The following is a 21,461-nucleotide window of genomic DNA, read 5'->3' on the forward strand; positions in this document are numbered from 1 at the left end:
TGGCTGAGGGCTAGGCCCACTGCCCACGGCAGAAACGTTATATCACTATTTTTTGTACTTATGTTTCGGCACTTTCAAAAAAGTAAAACACAGGAAAGATTTGCAAAAGTATTCTTTCAGGTCCTTGCTGATGCTCTTTGCGCAGCAATCCCATCCAGCACTCTGGGGTGCAGCCATGAGCAGAATTGTATCCCCCATTTAAACCTAGAGCTTGGGCCATGCTGCATGCCCCAATAAATAAATCAGAGTAGGCATTCGTCCTTGCCGAGGGCCAGGCCCATTTTCCATGCACCAAACTCATATCACTATTTTTAGTGCTTACATCTGGACACTTTGGAAAAATAAAACACAAAACAGAATTGCAAACGCATGCTTTCAGGTCCTTGATGTATGACATTTCAAGCTCTAGCCGCAAGCAGAATGTTTTCCCATTTGAACCTTGGTCTTCGGCCATGCTGCATACCCCAATAAACAAATCAGAGTACATGATAATCAAGTAATTGCAGGGCAGTCGAATGAATAGATCACTGCGATTAATTTAGTACTTTAAAGAGATTACCCTGCTGCTGGTGATGGGGGTTCTTTTGTGTAGGTGCCCTTACTTCTTCAAGTGTTAGGTTCAGTGGTCGAAGTGTCAGAAAAGAAGTAGTGGAACTATGTTCCCTACTGGCCGGGCCCTGCACCCCACAAACCCCTGCGCCATGTACAATACACATCCCCAAACACATGCACCTGCTGTTTATGGGAACGTTCAGTGCAGTGCACTGAGAGTGCAAGTTTCAATTTCTTCCTACACTTTTATTTTAAAACTAAACCATTCCGGAGGGGTGTCTTTTTAAAATATAAGTATAGGAACAGTAAAACTTAATTTAAAAATGTAGAGGAGCACCGCTCCCAACCACTCACGCCCACTTCTACCACTGGTTAGGTTTCAAATAGGAGAGTGAGCCCTGTTAACCTGAGCGCTGGGTTATTGAATAGGTAACTGTTGTCGTGATAAAGCAGGCTTCAAAATCATTGTTGGTGCTATATTTATTGTTAGAAGTCAGCCGACACGTGTTTCAACTCTCTAGGGTCTTTCTCAAGGCTTATGGATTGTGGGCCAGTCATTGCAGCGAGGTTGTGGAAATGGGTCTGGCATGCAATCCCAATATCTTATCACGGTATCATCACAAATAAGGGTGGTTCATGATTTTGTGGGGTGGCCTGGTGTCCATGTGGGCACCAGGTTCGGCGTGATCGGTAATTATCTGCTGATTGCAGTGTCTCGGAGTGTATGCAGCGGTTGTCACAGCAATCTGTTGATATAATACTCTGCAGCACTTAGGGCTGTAGCCATGAGCACAATTTTAGCCACAGGCAGAATTTCTTTTACCATGCAAACCTATCCCAATTTTCAGAAACCTTTACCAGAAAGCAGTCCCTGGTGGCCATACCCACTTTAACCCCATTGCCAGTCCCTCTTGGTCATGGCCAGTAGCCAGATTGTCTGACAATCTGGCCACTGCCCATGGCTACGTGTCATGACTCGGACAATCTGGCCACTGCCCATAGTCACAGTCTATACCTCAGTCACCAAAGGTATATAACTATTTTTTGTACCTACATTATGATACTTTAAAAAAATAAAACATGGACATATTGCAAAGCCATGCTTTCAGGTCCTTGCTACTGCTCCTCTCACAACTTTGTTTTATTTTTTTAATAGTGTCAAAATGCACATACATAAAATAGTCATATAACTTAGCTCCCACTTCACAAAATCCATTCAGATTTTCCTCAAGCATTCAACGTTGGGTCTATAATCTTTCTAAAATCCTTTGTGCACATTTGTCAAATGGCAACAGTTATAAAGCCATCTAAAAATGTTCAAACCCGTCCTGTAATTTCTCCCCCTCTTCACAAAATCCCACCAATCTTTGCAAAAGCATTCAAATCTGGGTCTTAACTCTTTTTGCAAAATGTTGTGCAGATTCGTAAAATGGCACCAAATGTATAAGCCTTTCAAATATTTTGGGACCCCATCTAATTTTGTTCCCTCTTGGCAAAACAGCACCAAACTTTGTAAAACCATTCAGGGTCAGATCTAGAATGAGGTCACAAACTTTCATGCACTTTAATTGAGTGGTACCGAAGTTATAAGCCATCCAAAAACTGCTTTTCACCAACCTTGTAATGCAAAAATATGTATGGATGCCCTTGAACATTTGAGATATTCGTGAACATTACAGGGCTGTCCCTGAACTGCTTGTGGACTTCGAAGATGAAAAAACACACGTTTTTTGGCTTTTCATGGCCATATCCCATCCAATCCTCGTCACCCCTTATCTCCTCAGAGATTGTCTCATTATTTTGACAAGTGTCTACTCCCAGGTTAGATTATATCACCCTACTGTCTATGTTCTGACTTCGGTAGGTAGTCAATCTAAAGGCCAATGCCGTATCTGTCTAAACTCCCTCAGGGACCACTTAGACTCACCCTACACTATCAATGTTCTTAGTTGCCTAAATGTGATTAAAGGGTGTGCCTTCTTCGTAGCACGCCAACATATTCCTCTCCCTGTCTGATTTTCTCCTCTCTATGATATGATATGGCATTATAACACAACTATACACAAGTGTTTCTATACTCTCCTGATCCCAACTGATCGCATTGCTGTACAATAAATGTACATAATAATTAGAAAAATACAAACACAGGGCCTCCACAACACAGCTTGCAAAATATAAAAATAGGTGACCTTAAAACATAAAAATACCGTCTTAAAACACAAAAGTTAGTGTTACTAACATGTTCTCATTAAGATTGCCTCATGGGTAAAATGTGCAACATCCTACTCCAACAGTATATCAGCGGCAGTCAGGATCACATTTAGTGCTTCAACTCTTCTCCTATGTTTACCCCAGGACAACATAAAATGCAGTGAATCATCAGTTCCCCCAATTTCACAGTCGAATTACTTATCTCCTTCAGGAATATTTTGGCACCAATGTATATCGCGAGTCTCAAGAACATTAAAACACATTCTTTTTATTAATTACCTTTAAATTGGAGATCGCATCATATTATTTACATTAGTTTATGTTCCTGCTGATTGTTTCTCTTCATCCACATTGGCAAATAGTTTGATTGTTCGCTACTACCCAGTCATTCGCTCGCCAATCCACACCCATTGCTATCTTAATTTTCCTCTGAAGGGCACCCTTTTGGTAGCCGACTGACAGGAACCCAGGATTTGGTAGATCCCACCCATGACAATCTGTAAAAGCATGGTGCGACCACGAGGATTGTCTGGCAGCATCCCCTCTACTTAAACCAGTAAGTGTATGTCTTAAATTAGGTTATGGATTTGGACGTATTTTCTATTAAATATCTATCTGGAGTCATGGCTACAAGTGTTGCTAGTGAGGCATTCCAAATTCCAGTCTAATCGCACACATTGGTGGGCATCATGGAGAAAACCTTTGTTCCATAGTTATAATAATGTCCTTAGGCCACCAATTATAAGGTCTAACAAGTTCTTAATATCTTACATATGTGTTTCTCAATAACAACCTTTAGAGAAGGTATTTCCTAAGTATATTGGCAAATTTCTTCCACTGATTTGCCATTCAAGAACCATTTGCATTTAGAACATTTTTTGGCAATTACACCACTTTAGCGTTCCCCAAAAATCAAATGTAATTTGTGTAATTTGTTGAAATAGTCCCTGGCAGCAGTATTGTTCTCCTTTCCTGTGCACTGCACCACTCTGCCTATTTTCACAGATGGCCGACGGAACAGACCAAACCTCTGAGACATTTCAAAGGTTTTTTTTTAGATGTTAATGGTCCCTATGACCGGCCGCTCACTCTAATAGCACCAATCTTCCCTATCCCAGGTATCCCTGCTCCCCAGGTTAGTATATACAGCTGATTTGACCCTACTGTCCAGGTTCTTAATAATGCTATGCATGATGACTTAAAGGCATAACATCTTCTCCATCTGAGCTCCCTCAGGCACTTGTTAAATGTCCATATCCAAGTGTTAGTTGTCTAACATGCTTAATGGATTTTGCTTTACAGACACTGCCCGAGTCAGTCATCTTTCTGGTGCACCCTTGCACTCCTCTCGCACTTAATTTCGGATTTTCCCTTCTCACTACTCTCCTCTTTCCAACTCATCTTCATTTACTCCTTCTACTCCCTGAGTCCCCCCCCCCTGTCCCTTCAATGTCTCTCACTCCTTCTAAGCCAAACGTCTACTCTTTGATGTTACTACTTCCTCCCTGTACTACTACTCCCTCCTCCACACAACTACTCCCTCACCACACTACTACTCACTTCTCCACACTACTACTTCCTTCTCCATACTAGTGCTACAACTCCACCCAACTCTTATACAGACACCCCCTTTTCACCCACACACACAAACACTTCATAGTCACTCTTTACACACTCACCTAACCACTCTTGTTACTCTTCCACCCACACTCACAAAGCAGTACCACCTGCACTCACTAACCAATGCCTCTCCTGCTCCAAAGGCTGTGTCTACTTTCCGCTTCGCCTTCCTTCCTCCTGCTGGTCTCTTGATCTGCCACCTAGACATCCTCTGACCTCACACAAACAATTCTCAACTTCCTGTTTCCTACAGGACTTCTTATTCCCCTTCCTAGCCTCTGATTGGCAGGCGATCCCTTTTCAATTGAGCCCTTTCTTCCTAGCCCAGAAGGTGTTAGAAGCGAAGCAGGTTTTAAATGATAAGTTAAGCCCTGCCCACTTTATTCACACAGGACCGCTGTGCAACAACAATTGCTGCCTGTATTGTATATTGTCTCAGTTCTTGTTTGAGAGCCTGTTCCTGACTTCTTCTAAGGTAGGCATAGTTCCATTTGGGTTTCTACACATTGTTTCAGTCTCTGGTGGTCTAGGGGGCCCCGCTGGGGACTCCTCTTTGGGTGTCCCTAGGATGCCATGTAATGCATGGCTGACCACTTTGCTGCATATCAGTTCCAGCTCCGATCTTTGTTATCTTTTGGTACTGACAACCGGGCATGTACGTATGCAGGTGACTGGGATTGATTCTCTCTATTGGGGTTATTCTTTCTTGCCAAGCGATCCACAGGTCGGTATGTGGTGCTGTTTAGTGACTTCTCTGATGTAATTCATGCTTCTTAGTATTTCTGGAATTTGAAGAGAACATTCTGCCAGCAATTTGGTTTATAACCATTGGCGATTTAATTCAGTACTGTATAGAAGAAAACTGGCACTGGACGTGACAGAAATTGGGGACTTCTCAACTGCCACTGTTCTCCTCGGGGTAGGACAAGATCTGATTTTCTACCTGGTAGGCCCCAACCCCCAGCTGAGGGTGGTTCCCACTCCCTCTTGACAAGGCCATGGTACTGGCTTTGTCACACACTTTCACCTTCTTCCGGTTCCTCCTCTAGCTGTGCACTAACTACCAGGTGATAACAGGAGAGAAAATCTATGTTTGCCTATTGGCCCCCCTTCCGCCAACCCCCTACAATGTTCAACTTTATAGGGAAAAGGCTGTAATGCCAGCTACCATCTCAGAATTTGAGGATTTGTGTCTTTATTCCTGGATATCCAGACTAACAGAGCATGGTCTATCACCAATTTACATTTTCATTTGGTAAGATAATAGCACAGGCTGTTGTGGTATAATGAAGACATCACAGGGGTAGGTGGAGAAAATATTTATTATGTTCATTAGTCCCACCAGTTACTTTCAACCTCTATACCGTCCACAGTGGAACAGTTAGTTCCACATTCCATACAATGCATACGATGTTAGAATGCCACACATCTCCTTATCCAATAACTACAAACTGTTGATGAAAAACCCTAATTGAGATTTTGAACACTATTTTGGTTCATAAGAAACCTTTGTGAAAGAAATTGAACATCATTATAACGATCCAAAATGTTGACTGATAACATTTCAGTTAATATAGGTGTGCAGTTAATATAGGTGTGCATGGGACGGGAGTGTCCATAAGATATGGACATTTTGTTGGTTTGTAATTTATGCATTGACTTTTGATTCCAGAGTTATAGATTTCTCCCCTGCACCCTCAACACATTCTTAATTACTCCTAGCTAGGATCGAGCTTCATAAACCTCAATTGTGATTTTGTATATTGGAACTCAGTGTGCTTAGCCACTTTTCAATTGTGTGTACTATTCAAACCAAACTCTTTCCCATGGAACCGTGGGAATTGTGATGAGTGTCATGGGGTTAGATCTGCTAACTGTGGTAGGTCAGACGAAGGAGACAGTCACTGGTGGCATTTTAGCAGTCAGTTTTATGTCAATAATGGAGGAAAGGCATGTCTATCCCTAATAGTATGGTGTTTGCCCTACCTAACGCAAATCTAACTAGGGTGCTTGTCGTCAATGAGAGTGTTCAAAGTAATACATTGTTCTTCATCCCAAACTGCCCTATTCTGTCCATACCACTATTAAAAAAAAAGACTATAAGAATAGATGGGTCCAGGAAAAGGACTCCCTTCTCCTGGACAGGCTTGGGATGGTTTTTGGTGATTCTGTGGGCAGTTCCTTTAATTCTGCAAAGGGACTCTTGTCCCTTCGTGGCTTCCCCTTTCCTATTACTGATAGAGTTCCTTGTTCAAGTCCAAGCTTTTGTAGCCACTAGTCCTGGTCTTGGAAAATGTCTCTTTGCTCCTTGCCAACTTTTGAAATAAATGGGATCCTCCCCCTGTACTGTGGAATTAGTTTTACATACAATGTGTCCAGTATCTGTCAACACCAATTTATTCTCCCTCTCCCTCTCCCTCTCCCTCTCCCTCTCCCTCTCTCTCTCTCTCTCTCTCTCACTCTCTCTCCCTCTCTCTCTCTCTCTCTCTCTTTCTCTCCCTCTCTCTCTTCTTCTCCTTTGATAATCTCTGTTAAAATTGCACCATTCACTGGTACTGGAACGAGTATGATTGGTCCCCCGGTGATCTTTACTAACCTCACCCCCTTTCTCGGGTACTAGGAAGAATATGATTGGTCCCTAGATAATCATTATCAACTTCATCCCCTTTTTGGTTACTGGGAAGAGTATGATTGGTCCCTTGATAATTTTCATTAACTTCTCCCCCCTCCTCAGGTACAGGTAAAGTATGATTGGTCCCCTGGTAATATGTATTATCTTCACCCCTTTCTCGGGTACTGGGACGAATAGGATTGGTCCCTTGATAATCTTCATTCAGTTTGTGCCACTTCTACCACCCAGGTCTCCCGCTGTTCCCAGTACCTCTGTTATTCAGGATAGGTGTCACTGGTTCTTCCCGCAGTGTCAGGTTTGCCCATCTGACATAACCTGCAGGGACTTTCTTTTCTTCCTCCTCCTTTACGCGGCTCCACAGAGCCGTTCCTCGTTCAGTCTCAGGGTTGTTAATGAACCCCTCAGCCCACCCTGTCTGGGTCACGCCACCGTCTCCAGGCCTTCCTCAGATGTTCAGTTCAGCCTTTTGCTTCCCGTGCTGCTCTCTCTCTTCTCAGTCTGCGCCGCCCGCTCCACAACAGGCAGATTTGCATTTACCGACTGCTTCCTCACCTCGGATTCAAATCTCCTGGGCTCTGGGAATGAGATCAAGATCTATTTCCATTGGTCTTTCCTTGGTTTTTATAAGGAAGTGTTGGGCCCTCCTCGGTGTAGGCCCACCTTTCTTTGTCTCTTTCCATGGTACATTCGTCATGCTGTGACTTATCTTCTTCATCTCAGTGTGGTTGGCTGCCAACCACTGGTGATTCTTCATGGTTCTCCAATTCTTCTTCTACTATGCTGTATGAGTTGTTGATGAAGGTTGATTACTGATAACATTACAGTAGAAAACTGCGACATGTTTGTAAGGAAGGTTTTGATTCTTGGATGTTAAAGCTACCTCTCCATAGAGGTCATAGGGAATTTCTGAATGGAACGTTGTCCCTGTCCCCAAAAGGGGAGTCTCCCTGTGAGGTCCAGCGGACCGCCACCCCTATGGGGATTGTTACATAGCAGCTCACCTCCTTAGACTCACAGAGAAGGGCTCCCCTCTGGGCAAAAGTGACAAGATCCTGTGAACCGTCACATAATACAACTCTTACCGGAATTCTCACTTGTATTACACCCTCTGACCATTCTCTCCATTTGCAAGTACACAACGGCCACCAATAATCCTGTCTAACCCATTGTTTAGTTTTTGACATCCCTTGATGCCCTTCAGGAGCAACCAACAAACATTTTTCTCTTACTCCAGTAGGTGGAACCATTTGATCACCTCTCAACAGAAACCCCATCTCAAAATGCTATTCATTATACACCACCTGTATTGCTTCTGATTGAAAACCTCGACATGTTTCTTCATTCATGCTCCCACTTCAACACCTCATCTGAATTCATGGCATCATCCCACTCCTCCTTAGATACTGCCTCTTGATCTACTGTGAGAACATGATGCTTATCCTCATCCACATGATCTGCCACATTTGTAAGTCTCAACAAACAATCCACCACTTTATTGATTTGATTTGATTGATTTGATTTATTTATATCGCGCACCTGACGAAATTAATCGTATCTGGGCGCTGATGTCAAAAACACGAAAGCAACAAGGCTTTCTCAGAGCTAAAGTCAAGGCATAAACAACCATACAACATTCAGTAGTTATAACAGATGATATTCTTTCAGCAGAAAAGATAGGTCTTTACGGCTTTACGGAATGCCGCAAGGGTTTTAATTTCTCAGATAGTTCTCGGAAGGTTGTTCCAGAGTCTTGGTCCGTAGACACTGAATCTTCTGTCCCTTTTGCTTACAAATCTAGACCGTGGTACTTTCAATAAGTTTTTGTCACTAGAACTTAGATGGCGAGCTGGGATGTAGGACAGGATTTTATCCAACAGATAATTCGGAGCTGACTGGTTCATACATTTGAACATGATACAGAGGATCTTAAACTCTGAACATATTCCACATCCCATGTATGTGCCTGAAAATGTTTAATCCATTTCCTTATGCAGAATGACACTTTGTCCAACCCTGTAGAAATCCCAATATCCTTCAATGGTTTGTGATCCAACCTCAGTACACATTTAGAGTCCCAGAGGAACAGCCTGCATTTCCCAACAGCCCATTTGATGGCTAACAACTCCTTCTCTATAGTTGAATAGTTTACCTCTGATTGCCTTAAAACTCTACAGGCAAGAGCCACTGTAAACTCTTATATTCCGTCACTTTATGACAAGGCAGCCCCAAAACCTTGTTGCTGGCATCTGTCGGTGCCACAATCACGCTGGATGGATTAAAATTACTCAAAGAGGGAGTTAGATTTAGTGCTCTTTTGATCCCACTCAAAATGTACCCCTTTCTTTGCCAGTTTCCCCAAGTCTTACTAGCAAATGCAGGAATGAACTTGGCTTAGTATTCATGCACACCCACAAATTACAAAAACGGAACCTTGCTCTGGGGACTCAGAAACTCGCTGATATTGTTGACCAAATCAGCTTTTGGCATAACACCATACTTAGAAACATCATTACCCAGATATTGTACAGATTCCTTATGTAACTTGCATATTTCCTTGCTTAACGTCATACCAGCCGCTTCAATAATATTTCAAGCCATTTATAAGTGTCCAATTGTGTTCCTCTAAGCTTTTCCCATATAGTAACAGATCATCCTGGAAACAAACGATTCCTTTCTCGTCTAGAACAACTGATAGATAATGTGCTGGAACACAGCGGCAGCAGACACTAACTCTAATGGCATGCACACGCAATGGAACAGGCCTTCAGGTGTGATAAAAGCTGTCAGGTTTCTTTTTTCGATGAACTAAATCTGAAGGAAAAGAGACTTCAAATCTAAAATGGAAAACCGCTCAGTTCCTTCAATGGTTCCCAACATCTCTGTGATATTAGGAAGAGGATGCCTGTCTGGCACTGTACACTTATTGACCGCCCTCAAGTCAATGCGCAACCTGAGCTTTCCATTTGGTTTTCTTACCCCCACCAGAAGTCGAAACCCACTCTGCCAAATCCACTCTTTCAATAACCCCTTGCTTCTCCATTTGTAGTAGTTTTTTTCTGAACCTCACTCCTTACAGCGATGGGGACACTCTTTACTTTATGAGCTAGTGTGATGGCATTTTCATTGAACCTTATTTTATGAGCAAAGTTTTTGAGACATCCTAATTCATCTCTGAACACTCAGTGCATCAATAGTTTCTTCTCATATTCTTGAGAATGCATCAAATACTTCATCATGAATCAATTTGCTTTCTACCGAAAACACAGCTTATTCATCACTGGGATACAATTTGATGTGGAGCCTCTTCTGATGAGACCAACTGAGGAGCGGTGAGATTCCTTGTGTCTATACATAAACCTTCCCTTGTGCCAAACGCTCCTCGAACTCCATTTTGGCCCAAAGCCATCCTAGAAGTTCAATCACTTTTCCTGCATATGACACAGGATGTATGTCTATCTTAATCAGCAACACACTGCCCTTCCAATACCTTCTGCGGCATGAATGTATACTTGCCACTAGAGTTACCAACCATATCTACTGTAATTCCTGGCAGTCTTATTTGTGCCATTGGTTTCTCAGTGTATTCATCATTGTCCTGAATTGACATGATCGCATCCATCATCTCATTAACCATGCATGTGGACTCCTCGAGTTCCTCGCATAATTCACCCAAATAATCAGTGGACTCCCTCTTGCTTCTGCAACCTGAAGTGCACTGGGTAAAATGCTACATGGGTAAAATTACATTTCTTCCATAGTAACTTCAAGGCTGGACACTTGTCACAGTTGGCTAAATGAAACAGACTGTCACATCTAGTACATTTTTTTTCTTTCTCCTCCTTCATTCTTATCCTTGCAGAGTGACTTTTGTCACACAAATGTTTTTTCTTCTTATTCTTCTTTGCCTGGACAACCAATATTTTTGTTCACAGGGAAGGTAGTTTGCAATTCTTTGTCTCAAAATCACCCCTCTACACTAACTCCTTTCTACACTTACTGGTGTTGTTCAACCTCTTTAGCAACTCTGAGAACTACATCCATGGACAGATTACCCTTTGACCATAATGCTTCTGGCACCTTGCCATCCTTGCATTCCAACATAACTTGATCACAGAGTTGCTCCTCTAACGTACACCACAGTCCTAGCAAGGCCCCTGAGTGCAGTCATGCATTGTTCAATTGTCTCCCCTTGTTCCTGCACTCGTTCCCTAAAACTATACCTATCAATATCAAGCACTATGCTATCTTTCTTATCCCAGTGTCTGTCAAGCATCTTTGTGCATATTTCATATCCAGAACCATCGTCTGACTTCACTTCTCTTAAATAGTTCCTGACAGTAATTGCCTAGGCAATGTATCAATAAGGATTTCTTGCGTTCACTCGTATAATTCGGCCCATGCATGGCCTGCACATAGTGGTCGAACCGTATTTTCCACGGCACCTGAGGTTCCCCCTGTTGTTCAAGAAATAAGTTTGGGGGTGGCACACCCTGCATGGTTATTGCAGTAATTTTATTTGTGTTAATAAGGATTTTGTTTATTTTTTTGTTTAACTTGCTTTTTACTTGTTCCTTACTCTTTATCGTTCAGTTTGATTGAACTGTCCATCTTGCACATGTCTGTTTATTTTCGTGACTATCTTGCCTGTAGCAGGTGCAATTGGAATGGTAGATTTGGCTCCCTGAATCATGCCGTTGTGCATTCCTAATCCTTTCTAGTTTTTACACTGTTACAAGAAGTGCCTCGAGTTTAGCACTTTGTGGCCTTCACACACGATTGTTATGGTGTTGCCTTGACCACAATGGCACCACTGTAAGTCCATTTTGTTGTGGTTGGATCTGGTATGAAAGGGAAATGTTATAGTGTAGTCTTGTCTTGTCACTGGCCTGGAGTGCTTGCTATCAGAATGTTGATGTATGAATGAGCAGCTCAGTAGAATGTTGTGTGGACCTGTGAGTGAATGTTCTGGGAGTGTCCGTTGTGGCCTGAGCTGGGTATGGTAGGATGGCCGGTGGGTCTGCTCCTTTGTGTGTAGTGTACTTACATTTTTATGTCCCTGTCCAGTCATCAATGTCACTGTATATACTTGAGAGTAACAGGATTATGTACATACTGTATAATAAAGTCTACCTGGACCAATCTGAGACTCCACAGCTGGTCTGTGTCTGAGCGCTGAGTTGAGTGAACACAAAGAGACTTTATAACACCTTTTCTCTGTCTGTTATCGGCATAGCACGTAGTATAGTACTTTCCTCTGAAGCATGCCCTCTCGCTCTAGGATGAAGCTGCCTCACGCCATCATTCAGTCCTACACTTTCCACATGCCTCACGATTATTCCTCAACTTTTGCAACTGAGGCACTCACAGTAAGTCGGCCCCCATACCGCTCACGTTAGGATACGCTGATCAGGTTTCTCCAACTTCATGGACTCTCAGGGACCTGTCACCTCGCACTGACTCATTCATGCACAGCAAGGTGGGGACAGGGAAGTGACTTCATGGCTACTCGGTGGGGTTTAGCAGATTCACTGTCTTTCGCTCATCACCAGTGTGGTATGATGAAGACATCACTGCAGTAGGTGAAGATATTTGTTACTCCTTTAGCCCCACCGGCTACTTTCTACTGCTATACCTTCCACAGTGGAACATGGAGCCTAGTTGGTTCCACGTTTCATACAATGCACCTGATGTTATAATGCTACACTGTATACAGCCCATTTTATGTCTAAACAGTGCACTTAAATTATGGGATCGTTCTTTTTCCTGGGACGCAGCTTACGACTTATGTACATGATCGGTTTCTGGTCCCCCTCCTGTATTTGGGACAACAGTGTTCACAGGCCAATAGTGGAAGTGTCAGTCTATATACAAATCTCTTTAGAAAAGTCTGGCATTGTTAATATGGGGGTCTAGCATAATGCATCCTTAAATCCTTAATGCTGTGCCACGGAATGATAATGCAATAACTATACCGCAGTCTGTCAATTAGAAGTCTGGCCTTCTCTGAGAAGTTTGGTATACAATGTTGATAGTAACTTACTACGTCCACGAAGGCTTGCATGATATGATATGATAGGTTATTTATAAAGCGCTTAATACCCAGAGGTTTCTAAGCGCGGACCCGGGGATCGAACCTGTGGTGTTCCGTGTCGTCTTGCCTCCAAGGCAAGCACGTTGCCGCTGAGCTATCCTCCCGAGACATGTCTTTCTTTGTTATCAACCTAGGCACCTTCTGGATGGCTTCTATGTTTTTGTGAGATAGTATTTGTATGCTTACCACTTACAATCTGAGGTATTTGATGCTCGGCTGGGCAAAGATGACATTTGCCTGTGGGCTTTCCCTAGTTGGTTACAGGTGGCGTAAGATGTTGCATGTGTTCTTCACAGGTAGAGCTCTGCATGACAATGTCATTGAGGTAGGCTCCTGCAAAGTCATGACAGGGAGCCAGACCTTTAGTCATCGGTGAATGATGAACGAGTCCCTCGGACATGGAGAAGGCTGTTTTTGGTTTGGCATCCTTGTGCAGAGGTACTTGACAGTGACCCTTCTTCAAATCAATGGTAGAGAAACATTTCACCTGGCCCAGCCTCTCCACCAACTCATCATAGGCATCAAACCTGGATATCTCATTAAGGCACCAGAAATGGATCCAGAATCACTAGATGTGATCTGGCTTCCGGACGAGGACTGCTGAGGAGGACCATTCACTGTATGATTGTTCAATGACGCCTAGGTCTTTGCATCTTCTTTGTTTCCTCCAGGATGATTTGTTTCCTGGCCTCCGGTAGCCTGTAAAGTTTAAGACAAATTATTCTGCCGGGTGTTTATGTATCTTGTTGACTATTACTTGTACCGATCCGACTTTGGGAGAATACTTTGATGTAGGTTTCAGTTCATTGAGCTACTTCTTGGTGTTCAGTTGTGGGCAACCCCACCAGTATGGTTATCCCACATACTCCAATAGGCAAGGCGTAGCCTTTGTTTTGTGAGCATACAGTAGAAACAGCTGCAGCTTGCTTTTCCCCTTCCAGCTCTTGATCTTGTTTATATGATATAGCTGGGATGGTTTTCCCTGATCTGCTTGATGTACTTTTTATGGTAAGGGAGAAACCACTTGTGTGATGACGTAGGGTCCATGCCACCTTGCTAACTGTTTGTTCTGTGTGGGAGGTAGCAGTACCATGACTTGGCCTCCCACCGGAAAAAAAGGTTGTCTTGCTTCTTTGTTGTATACCTTATCCTGGCTGCTCTGGGCCTCCTGCAAATGGCTTCTCAACAATTGGCACATCTTTTCCATATATTCCCAGATTCATTTCACCATGGGATGGCCGCTTGTCTGACGGCTGTCAGACCCCTCCCACTGTTCCCTCATAATGTCCAGTACATCTTGAGGATTCCTGCTGTGTACCAACTCAAAGGGTGAGAACCTGATGAATGACTTGGGTGTTTTTCCAGACTGAAAACAGAACCCAATGGATTAGATCATTTCAATTTGGAGAGAAGAGATAGAGGAATGTGCCTAAGAATTGGTTGCACTTAAACAGCATATGATTTCATTGTTAAATCAAGTATTTCATGGAAAGTAAAGGACGTAAAGATATACAATCATTTGTATTGATAATTATGATGACATCCTGTTGACCATCTATAATTCAGTAGCAGATGACTTTTGGCCAATGCATTTCGGACCCCATGGTCCTTCATCAGGGCACATTATAAAGAATGTACACAAAATATATGGTACAATATACTAAAAAAAGGTTGAACTCTAGAATCTATGAACAACAGAATGAAAAATGCATACCTATGTGAGGGGTCTGTTAAGTATACAGGATAGACATTGAAACAAAAGTCACACAATGGTATTCCCCAAACATCGCTATGGAAGAAACACTGGGTTCTAATAACTTTTAACACACACAAAAGGAAGGAAAGGCAGACAATAGAAAGCTGGTGTAGGGTTTCGTTAGTTGATCTTTTCCTGTTCCCTTCTCCTAGTACACCAGTAGTTTTAATGACACTATTTACTTTATTAACCTACCTAAGCAGCTCCATTACTAAACAAGGTACTGAAAAGAGTCCTTTTAAAATATAAAACGTACTTCGAGAATATAAAAGGCCTTACAAATATAAAGGTCCTTAAAGAGTCATCTCTAAACAGTGCACTATAACTACCTATAAAGAACCATAATTGGGAGACAGCCTGGCCAGGGCTGCCACCCTTCCTGCTGTAGTTCTTTCTTTCCTCTGCTTTATGATACTTCTCTGGCAGGCAGGAGTCTGCAGAGGGGAAACGTTCTTTTAGGCTTGCCTGATGCCTATACCAGGTGGAGCCCATCACTCATCAGCAGCATGGGGTGGGGAGTTCTCCTTATGTTTCTATGGCCGGGATACGTATGTCAGGTGCAGCTTGGCATTGATTGCAGCATTGTAGCATGGGGGGGGGGGATGCTCTCTCAACCCAGGCCGCGTCTTCCAATAAAAATAAGTAGAAAAACGTGCATACATGAACATTATATTAAATTAGTTGTGATTAAAATCATCAACATAATTATCAAAATGTATATAAATCAAAACTAGATACATTCAAAATTAAATATAAAAAATGTAGAACCAGAATAATTAGGGACGCTTAATTCCCTTTTAAGATTCTTTCCCAAAACTGCAATATACCAATGCTTTAAAGTCTCCACGTTGAGCTGCCAAAATCCATTGATGCAGTGCTCCCCTCCCTCTCATGGGGAGCGCATCATATGCCAGAATGGAGCCTGGGATGCAGTGGGGATGTTTGGGTGCCTCCCATCCTTACAGGAAGCGCCAATAATTTAGCAGCCTGCAGGGTGAGTGAAGATGACAGGGAGGCGGGCAGGAGTTTTGGCACCTCCTTCCCTGTCAGAGCAGCACCCCACTGTGAGCGCAGCCCCACGGTAGTGATTATTGCAGCTCAGGCACAGGGCGGTGCCCCACTCAGCCCTTCCACCATCTTCTTTGCGTGTTGAGACCAAGAGCCCGATTCATGGAATTATCTGTGTGGAAAATACGGTACTTACGCATGCACCTGCGTGCAAATCCGCCTTAGTTGATTCATGGAATCGAATGCGTGGCACTTTTCCAATACTTGCATAGATTTCACGCTGGCCCGGGAAGTCTCTGCGAGTGGAGGAATACTCCAAGCAGAGTGTGAACCGGGCCTATGCAGAACCATAATAGGCGGCAGAACAAGCAGAATGAGGAATAACACATGAAAATGTGAGCGGGTCGAGGGACGGTCCACGGTCAAGCAATCGCAAGCCCATACTAGCCTAAATAAATACGTATTCATGGATTCAAACTCTGAACTTCGGCTCGTGAAAAAGTTCACGCAAATACTGGTAGATTCCCGTCACCTGATAGCAGGCTTAAACGTCAATGCGCAGTTATAAAGCACGCAATATCCACCAGCCACGATTAATCCAGCATTTGTCGGATCGATCGTGCATGGACACTAGTAGGAGGAGGAGGATGGCCAGGGCCCGGATCTTCAACCCACGTACCACTCTCTTCGGGATGATGGATGACCAGGTCTATGGCAGGTACAGGTTTCCCCCCGCTCCCCCCCATATCATCCTAGACCTGGTCACAGAGTGAGAAGATGGGCTTACATCACCCACCATGTGCTCCCAGGCCCTTAGCCCCCTACAAACAGTGCTCACTGCCTTACCTTTCATGGGAACTGGATCCTTCTAGCGGACCACTGCCATAGTAGGCGGTATCACCCAGGCCACACAGTCACACTGCCTCACCAGGTGCTGGCTTGCATAACTGCACAACCTTCAGTGCGCCACCACATCTATATGCCAAGAATACCAGTAAGAAGGCACGTAGTAATGCAGGACTTCTATGCTGTAGCATGCTGCCCACGAGTGCTTGGTGCAATAGATTGCACCCATGTTGCGCTACGTCCCCCGAGATGGACAGACCACATATACCGCAACCGCATACATTGGTACTCAGTCAATGTTCAGGTTGTGTGCGATGCCAATGGCATCATAACTGAAGTGTATGCAAACTATCCAGGAAGCACACACAACATTTTTATATTCCGGATGTCACCACTACACCGGAATCTGATAGCCGGCAAGCATGGGAACGCATGACTCATTGGTGAGTATGAACGGACACGCACATGCATGCCTGTGCATGGACGTTGCACCCTTACTAATAGACACTGCCAACAAATATTAATGCCAACCATGTACACATTAACAGGGGACAGTAGCAACCTGGTGAGCACCTTCATGATGACACCCATATGGAATCCCACCACACCAGCTGAGGTAAGGGACAATTCTGCCCATGTACTAACCAGGGGCATAGTGGAGGGCACATTGGAGTGCTTAAGTCATGTTTCCGCTCCCTTGACCATTCTGGTGGTGTGTTGCTATATGCACCACCAGTTGTGTTCAGGATCATTGTGACAGCATGTGTCCTGCACAATGTCGCCACACAGAGTGGCATCCCAGTGGACATGCTGGTGGGCCACTGCCCGACCCCACAGGCACGATCCCTTGCGCATGGCTGGCCAAAGGGCAGATGGAGAGGCTGCACGTACACAGCTGGTGCAATCCTACTTTACGTAAAATGCTGTCCCCTGTGGAGTGCACACGATCAAGCCACATACCAGGTGCCATTCAATGATGACCATGGGCCAATCCACCGTGCCCACAAAACACCCTCAGAATGTGCCCCCATGGAAGGCAAAATTGTGTGCATCCATTAGACATAAAACAACATGCACAAATGAAAGACACATAAGTGGGAGTATACCACCACCAGCACCACGGTAAGCATAGAGTGAAACCACTCCTGAGGCACAAAAACATCACTAATGTCCTCAAAAAATCACCCAAAATATGTGTTGCCACAACATGCCAACTATCAATTATGAGCAGCTAGGCATTCATGGACTCCAAAAGTTTCATTTTCATCAATCCCCATAAATCCAATGAAAGAGGGTTGCACACCTGTGTGAGAACATGCATGATAGGCACAAATGTATTCTTGTTGCTGTGAGCACAAAAGCAGTTTTGTCAGGATCCACATGTAACAAACATACAGCCAATATGGAGACAATGCATCCCACATCAAATAGCGCACTGAACAGGACACAAATGTCAAGTGAGACAAAGTGATTGACACACCCAAATGGCCACAGTCACAGATGCAGCAAGTAACATGGCCATTCCATGCAAAATCAACAGTGAGTCATGACCATAAGCAGCATGGCACCTCACCATTCACCAACAGTCACAGCAACTGCCAATAACAGTGTATATGTAGTACACCAAAAACACATCACAATAGATAAACTCCCTGATGACTGTCACATGGACAATAACTGTACTGCATGTAGACACCAAACCACACACATGAGGCCACAAGTTGTAAGGCATAGTACTATCTTGAAGCAAATTAACCCATGCAAGGAAAGCCCTGGACCCACAATGTGTGTTACACAACAAAAAACATGTACACTGACCAACCCATTTCCTGACTGCAACAATGCACACAATACCCAGTGATATCAAAGTAGTCATTTTGAATATGAACAACAAATGAGCAACAAAAGTGTACTGCAAGAGAAATGCACATCTTAACTGCAGGTATCCCCTCAATCCCATCACCCATAACATCATGATGAACAGATCTGCAGAGAAAGACAAATCAATGTGAGAGCAGCAAAAACATCCATGCACCCAAACATACAGCACTATGTGCCCCCCTGAGTCACATGCAAAAAATGCAAACCAACTCACATGCCGACCATCGACATGTGTCCTGGCACACATGCAGCCAGATCTGCACACTGCATGCAAATCCAACATACAAAACATACGCACTGACAAACACCCACCCACACACTGCCTGAACCCCGAGTGCCATGCAGTGAATGGCCAGGTCACACCTACCCCATTATCAAGCTGATGACGCATACTCAACACATGCATTTGGCAAAAGTCAGCATGACAATGATCAGACCCGCAGAAAGTATATCACTGAGACAAATAAAAGGCTGGGTCACCATGGCAGTATTTCCTATGCCATGACATAGCATGCCATCATCTGCGTAGCACTGGGCCAGTGCAGTGAACACTGGCAGGGGAGCAAATGATGCGAAGCCCAAGAACGTATAAACCGAAAAGCTCACCAATTGCACTGAAGACAGGATCTTGCAGATGGCAGCACTTCACAGAGGCAGATGTCAGACCGGAAGGCTGGGCACCGAGGTAACTGGCATGAAACACAGAAGCCGACATGACAAAGCAATGAGAAACAGAGACAAAAAACAAATGCACACAAAAGGGTGCAATCAACTGCAAAGTGCAAGGTAATGCAGACTTCACAGTGACTCGATTGCATTGGGGCAAATGTGCATTGAATCGAAGGTAGCATTGACATGCACCGAGCAGCTGCCAACATGACTCTGTAATCCCCATGGTGCTCCATTCATGGAACATGCATGGCAAACCACAAACTCTCCTCAATGTAGTGTGCCTGGTGTCTGTTCACAACATGGCATCCCAAACATGTGCTTCAATCATGTGTGTGGACTCTTTGGACGGCACAACAAGAATGGTGAACCCTGACCAAAAAAGGCTAAATAGTGTATGCAGTGTACAAGAATAATATTAGTGAATCATTGTATGGGATGCCATGTGTCAGGCAATACACATGTGAAATATGTAAGGAAGTACACACCACCACAGCCATCAACATGCGTCACTGCCTACAAACAGCTGGCCCTACCACCCTCCTGACAACTCAACAAGAAAGGTCAGACAGAGATCGGCCACCCACAACTATGATCCCTCAACCTGTGGCACCATGATACAAGTGCGAAAACAGCATGCACAGACACATGACCATAAGAACACCATGTGACACATGCACCCATGAACATGGACCCGTGCCCCACAAAACAAGTTAAACAAAAGTGAATGCACACAGTGCCAGACTCCCTGCTAAACACCACACCACAATTTACAACATGTGCGCCCTTCACTTACCTGCACAGGGTATCCACCTGGCCTGCATACACTGCATCCCACCGGGAAACACATCCTCAAACTGTAAATACATGCATTTCAACAACTTAAAAAAACAGTGGAGATCCATGACAACCATTTAGGGAATCAGAAAAAAGGGATAGACCACCCTGTGCAGAAGGAACACAGGGTGCTATGGGGAGACAGGATACAGATTGAGAATTGCATAGGAGTGGAGATGAGATCACAGAAGGCACATAGAAGGAAAATATCCACATGTAGAGGCCATGAAGGACAAAAGTGGTGAGCAGTGAAGGACAGACTGCCATATAATAGGCACATGTGCAGGGTCAATCCGTAGCCCTATCTCACACAAATAACTCACCATGGCATGCATTACACAACAAGACACATGTACCCCACTTCCGCGCAACCAAGGCACTGAAAGCACTGAAAACATATACCCCTACCCTACATCAGCAAACATATACCCTGGTTGGACAACACAGCAAATGGACATGCAGCTGTACATTCACCCCCAACACACCACACAGCCTGAGTGAGACTGCCCCAGTAAGTGTGCATGGATCCCAGGGCTCACCTGAACCTGATACAGGGACATCAGATAAAGACAAGCGGTGGGAAGTGGAGGATGCCAGACATGCATGCAGCTACATTGTGTCGATGCAATGTACACCCACAGACTGTGGCAGTAAACGTGAAGTAGAAATAAAAACCAGAAAACATGTAATACACCAGAAAACATGTGTGATGATAACCAACAGTACATAAGCATGTACAAAAGGTCACCATACTGGGTAACACAATGCAGTCAGTCAGGGGTAAACATGTGCATATCTGCCAAAACAAACATGCATAAAGTGCGGCCGAAATGTGCTGTGAAGTCAATGCGCACAAATGTCCACAACAGAGTCACCAGAGCCCATGTCATGAAGGTTGCAGTGTAGGTTGTGCATACATGCCTATCAATGTGAATGGGACATGTTTACCAGTGGCCTGGCTGGGCGGGACATGTAAGCAGAGAATGAAGTGGATTTAGAATTGGCAACGGTCAAAGAGTAGTGTGCACAGGGAGAACACCTGCTGGGCACGGTATGCAACATAGGGACTGGGGTAGTAGAAGGGTGGCAATAAGGCGACATCACCACGGTCAGGGTGCCAAGTGTTGCAGAACAGAAACCCTCAGAGTGCAGAAGCACCAACAATGCATGTGGACAAACAGTACGCACATCCACATTGACCAAAACACTGACAATGAGGAATGTGACAATAGTGCTGCACAATTACACATGCAGAACATTGCAAGACATTGCATGTGCTTACCTGCTGACTGAGCCAGCATGATGTGATTCCTGCATCCCCTCCTCCGGGAACTGCGCCTCCAAATGCGTGACAGGAG

General features: G+C 44.1%; 1 protein-coding gene across 1 annotated transcript in view; it reads right to left on the reverse strand.

Moving 5' to 3' along the window:
• Positions 1–20,168, reverse strand: part of HOMEZ (homeobox and leucine zipper encoding) — a 177,954-nt gene extending 157,786 nt beyond the window's left edge. Inside the window, exons 1-2 of the mRNA XM_069634017.1 lie at positions 20,063–20,168; positions 19,204–19,286 (exon numbers count right to left, since the gene is read on the reverse strand). The gene's annotated coding sequence lies outside the window, so the exon portion shown is untranslated. The remainder of the gene's footprint in view (positions 1–19,203; positions 19,287–20,062) is intronic.
• Between the last annotated feature and the right edge of the window lie 1,293 nt (positions 20,169–21,461).

Source organism: Ambystoma mexicanum, chromosome 13, assembly GCF_040938575.1.
Source record: "Ambystoma mexicanum isolate Mex_15411 chromosome 13, UKY_AmexF1_1, whole genome shotgun sequence".
In the NCBI taxonomy this organism is placed as follows: domain Eukaryota; kingdom Metazoa; phylum Chordata; class Amphibia; order Caudata; family Ambystomatidae; genus Ambystoma; species Ambystoma mexicanum.